Source organism: Marmota marmota, unplaced genomic scaffold, assembly GCF_001458135.2.
Source record: "Marmota marmota marmota unplaced genomic scaffold, marMar, whole genome shotgun sequence".
Taxonomy (NCBI): Eukaryota; Metazoa; Chordata; class Mammalia; order Rodentia; family Sciuridae; genus Marmota; species Marmota marmota.
In genome coordinates, this window is record NW_026000241.1 from 6,789,945 (window position 1) to 6,795,312 (window position 5,368).

General features: G+C 43.9%; 2 protein-coding genes across 3 annotated transcripts in view; one reads left to right on the forward strand and one right to left on the reverse strand.

The window, feature by feature from the left end:
* Fkbp8 (FKBP prolyl isomerase 8) overlaps positions 1-5,368 on the reverse strand; it is a 20,902-nt gene that overhangs the window by 10,749 nt on the left and 4,785 nt on the right. The window contains exon 1 of one of the 2 annotated variants that reach the window (XM_048795280.1): positions 3,130-3,136. The exons of the other annotated variant lie outside the window; for it this stretch is intronic. The gene's annotated coding sequence lies outside the window, so the exon portion shown is untranslated. Of the gene's footprint in view, positions 1-3,129; positions 3,137-5,368 lie in introns of those variants that run through there. 2 annotated transcript variants of the gene reach the window in all.
* Kxd1 (KxDL motif containing 1) overlaps positions 5,211-5,368 on the forward strand; it is a 10,395-nt gene continuing 10,237 nt past the window's right edge. Inside the window, exon 1 of the mRNA XM_015489277.2 lies at positions 5,211-5,358. The gene's annotated coding sequence lies outside the window, so the exon portion shown is untranslated. The remainder of the gene's footprint in view (positions 5,359-5,368) is intronic.

Consider the following 5,368-nt stretch of genomic DNA (forward strand, 5'->3'; position numbering starts at 1 on the left):
CTATATATATATATATATATATATATATATATATATATATATATATATATTAATATGGTGCTGAGGATCGAGCCCAGTGCCTCATGCATGCTAGGCGAACACTCTCTCTCTGAGCCATAACCTCAGCCCCCCTGATCCTTTCTTATGAGATGAATATTCTGATATTTGGAAGTCACAGGACTAACTGCATACAGAGTTGCAATGGTCATGTCCTCCCAATGAACTTTCATTTCCATGACATTCCCCTCTTTATCTCTGTTTCTGGCCTTAGAGTGGACTTTGACTAATAGGATTGCACTCATTCTCCTTTGATCATGTTTTCAATGTTCCATGCTCTTCACCATGTTGCCTTCCATTTTTCTGTATTCTTATACATATGTCTCTTGGAAGCAATATAGACTCGAGTTTCGATTTTTTATTTATTTATTTATTTTGCTACGGGGGATTGAATCTAGAGGCACTTTAACTTTACCACTGAGATACATCCTCAGTCCTTCTTATTTTATTATTATTTTTTAAATTTTGAGACAGGGTTTCTCTGTGTTGACCAGAATGGTCTCAAACTTGTCTTCTGCCTCAGCCTCCCAAATAGCTGGAATTATAAGTGTGCACCACCATGTCCAGCTGAATTTTGCTTTTTGATCTATTCTTCCCATCTTTGTCTTTTAGCTGGGTTATTTGGCCTATTTATATTTAATATAATTATTAACATTTTGGGACATAAATATGCCTTGTTATGTTTTTATTTCTGTCCCACCTGCTGTATGTTCCTTTTTTCTTCCATTTTTACCTTCCTTAAGATTGGATGGGTATATTTGGTAAGACCCTTGTCATTCTTTTTTTTTTAAATTTTTTTAATTTTTTGAGACAAGGTCCCACTATATTGCTCAGGCTTGTCTTGAACCTGTGGGCTCAAGTGATCTACCCACCTCAGCCACTTGAACAAGCAAGCCTGTGCCACATCACCTTATACATGAGGAAATGTTCATCTTACAGATAAGGAAACTGAAGCCCAGAGAGGTTGACTACTTTGTTCAAGGTCACAGTGGTGAAAGGCAAGATGGAGCAGGTCCCTTCCCCCACTGGGTTTCTCTTCCAGCAGGGGATCTGGATATTGCATAAACAATGATGCAGATAAGCATTTAATTGCAGCTGTGATCACTTCTGTGTAGGAAATGAAACTGAAAAAAATTGCAAAGAAAAATTTCTAATCCTGAAATGCGGGCCTCCTCTGGCCCCAAAGTCCATGTCACTGGACCGGCTGAGCGTCCCTATCACTTCCTATTTTTTCCTTTGAACACAACATTTTCTTGTCTCTAGTCCACTGTGTAAAAAACATTTTGGGCTAGTCAACTCCCCTTTGGTCTTGATGTGCAGCCCCCCACTTCTTCCACTTCAGCACCCAGCAGCACCCAAGGGACCCACTGAAAAGCTTGGTTTCTTCAGTCTGGGCCTTGTCTCCTGCAAGGGACAAGGTGCGTCAGGATTCTGCTTTTTCCAGCACCCCCCACCCAGGCTTCCCTCTCTCAGCACTGGCTGCTGCCCAGCTCACTGACATCCCGGAGTCTTCTGAGGATCACGTCCACACTGTGCACTTTCCCATCAATTTGCCCTTTCTCCTGTGATTCTCTGTCCTGAATGATTATCTGCACCTAGCAAACTCCTAACCTTCCCTCAAAACCCCAGTGCAGATGTACTGCTTCCTGGCAACCTTCTCCGCCTCCAGAATGAGCCCTCTCACCCTACCTCTCAGATTCCTCCAGGTTGGACATCCTTCCCACCTTCCAATCACCAGTGCCCAGAGACTGGGAGAGTCTGTTCCTAAATTCACCTCTATTCCTACTCCAAGGCCAGGGACAGGGTACTCTGGATCCCCAGAATCTGAGCAACACCCAGAATGGAGGGGAACAAATTGAAGCCAGGGGTGCCTTACCACTAAGCTACCTCTCCAGCTCCCCCGCTTTTTGAGACAGGGTCTCACTACTTTGCGGAGGCTGGCCTCAAACTTCTGATCCTTCTGCCTCAGTCTCCCAGTCGCTGGGATTTCAGGCCCATACCACTGTACCTGAATAGAGTAAAAAAATGTTTAATTGTCAAACATAAGAATCCCCGTTGGCATTGTTCATTTTTCTTCTTCCTTCTCTTCCTCCTCTTCATCTTTTGGTACAGGGCATTATACCCAGGGGCCCTCTACTACTGAGTTACACCCAGTCTTTTTTATTTTGTGGCAGGGTCTCCCTGAGTCTCCCAGGCTGATCTGGACCTTGTGATCCTCCTGTTTCAGCCTCCTGAGTCACCAGGATTAGAGGCCTGTGCCACCATGACTGGCCAATCATTGACTTTTCAATGAATGAATGTGGCAAAACGTGGGAACATTACCTGCAGTTTACTGAGGGCTCATCTCGTGGCTTAACCTTGTTGTAAGGATTTCACTGCATGATTTATAAGGTAAAGCCACTTGCTCAAGGCCATGCAGCTAGGATGTGATAGACCTGGAATTAGAATGCAGATAAGTTTAATTCCAGGACTTTTAAACAGTCTTTCATGTGCCTGAGAACGTTTTTTTGTTTTTGTTTTTCAGTACTGTTCAGTACTGGGAATTCAACTGAGGAGCACTATGCCACTGAGCTACATCTCCAGGCCTTCTAATATTTTTTAGTCCTTGATGGACCTTTTATTCACTTATATATGGTGGTGCTATGAATCGAATTCAGTGCCTCATGCACGCTAGGCAAGCGCTCCACCACTGAGCCACAACCCCAGCCCAGGCCTTTTTATTTTCGAGACAAGCTCTCACTAAATTGCCCAAGGTATCCTTGAACTTGGGATCCTCCTGCCTCAGTCTTCCAAAAACCTGGGGTTACAGGTGTGCACCACCATGTCCAGCTGCAGTAGTTTTTATTCTACACAGTTGGCCCTCCACATCTGGTGGTTCTGTATCCTCGGATTCAAGCAACCTTGGAATAAAAATATTCTTTCTTTGCAGAGGGCAGGGGTACTTCTGGGGATCCAGCCCAGTTGCACTCTACCACTGAGCTACATTCCCAGTCCTATTTATTTATTAATTTATTTTTGAGACAAGGTCTTGCTAAATTGTCCAGGCTGACCTTGAATTTAGGATACTCCTACCACAGCCTTCTGAGTCACTGAGATTACAGGCATGATCAGGAGCTGAAACAGGAGGATCTACAAGGTCTGGACCAGCCTGGGAGACTTAGGGAGACCCTGCCACTGTGCCCAGCTGGAACAAAAATATTCTAGAAGAAACTGCATCTGTACTAAACATGTGCAAACTCTTTTGTTATTAGTCCCTAAATCACAACAACTATATGTACACAGCACTTACGATGTATTAGGATTCTAAATCATCTAGATATTATATAAACTCTGCAGGAGGATGTGCAAGGTTCTATGCAAAACTCTCCCATTTTCTATAAAGGACTTGAGGATCCTAGGATTTTGGTATTCATGGTTCTAAAACCAATCCCTCACAGATACTGAGGGATGACTGTACACATTCAGATACAAAAGTAAATATGTGTGTATTGGTTAGTAGATATTCAAGTACATTTTCTAGCTCTGCCTGCTAGTAGGGTCTAGAGGTATTGACAATACAATACAATTGCAATGAGCACACCAAGCACCTAGATCTTTGTTTCTAAATACCCCCTTCAAGCAAAGAAACCAAGCTCCTTGGAGAAAGGGTTGATTCTAGGGTTGTTTTCATTGCATGGAATATTTTGTGGTACCCATAGTAAAGAAGCACTCATAAACGATACAGACTTGGGCTGGGGATGTGGCTCACGGGGTAGCATGCTTGCCAGGCATGTGTGCGGCCCGGGTTCGATCCTCAGCACCACATACAAAGATGTTGTGTCTGCCAAAAACTAAAAAATAAAAAAAATATTAAAATTCTCTTTCTCTCTCTAAAAAAAAAGTAAAGGTATTGTGCCCATCTACAACTTAAAAAGTCTGTATCTATCTATTTATTTATTTATTTTTGTACCAGGGATTGAACCCAGGGGGGCTTAACCACTGAGCCACATCCCCAGCCATTTTTTAAAAAATATATATTTTATTTAGAGACAGGGTCTCCTTAAGTTGCTGAGTCTGGCTTTGAACTCATGATCCTCCTATCTCTGCCTCCTGAGCTGCTGGGATTACAGGAATGTGTCACAACCCCCAGCTGATGGGGATGTATTAAAAGAACACAGGAAAGAACTTAAAGGGGCAGCAAAATAAACAATACTTGATTGATGGTAATCCACAAAATAAAGTACCCGTGAGTTCAGTCATATTAATACTTGAATAAATACATAATCAGAGAAGAATAGACAGCTTCGCTTACGGAATTCCAATTCGTAATCAAGTTAATAAACAGAAAACCACTATGAGGCAAACACCACTACAAGTAAATGTTGCCAGCAAGAACCACAGATGGATGTTAAAATTAGTAGATAGGAAAAAAAAAAGACAAAAAGCCTTCCAAAACAACAAAAATAAAACCCACAGGGCATTTGCATGGTCTCGTTTATTCTCCTCATTTTCCTTTCCTTTCCTTTTTCCCCCCTCCTCCCCTCCCTCTCCTCCCTCTCCTCCTGGCATGGTCTCTTAAGATACTAATTGCAAAGGAGAAATCAGCAACTTTACAGAAGAGAAAGTGGCAGACACTGTCTCAAGCAAATAATCAAGTTCAATATCACCAGCAATGAAACACATCCACACCCTGCGCCTCCAAAATACAGTCTGTCCAATCACGAGGAAATATCGGACAAACACAGAGATGGACGTTCTGCGAAACCAGTACTCTTCAGAAATAATACGGTGAGGAAAGACAAGGAAAGACTGAGAACTGTCACACATTAAGGGAGACTAAGAAGACGTGACTGGATTCAACGCAGAATCCTGGATGGAACTCCGGACCAGTCACCAAAAGCGGAGCAGAGATTTATGAACCCGGATGAGGCCGATTTCCAGCCTTGGGAAGCAGAACACCTGGGTCTGATTCGGCTACAGCTCACTTAAGACCTTGGGGGTACTTTCTACAGTTCTTGGGCCTCAGCCTTGCCATCTATATAATGGGATGTCTCTCAGGTTTCCCCTTTTGGGGCTGCTTTCGATCTCAGACTTTGAACAACTGAGCAGGCGCGACAGGAACTGTTTGATTGGCTATTTACTGTGACGCACCAGCGAACAGAAATTACGTATCAGCCCCACCACTTCCTGCCGCGCCTCCACGCACGCATGTCGGTCCCAGAATACGGCGCCGCCACGCGCGCTCGCACGCACGGTGCGTGGTGACGTAGAGGCGGCGAGGGCGCCATCCCGGAAGCGCGAGCAAGGCTGCCAGATGTGCAGGTGCCGCCGC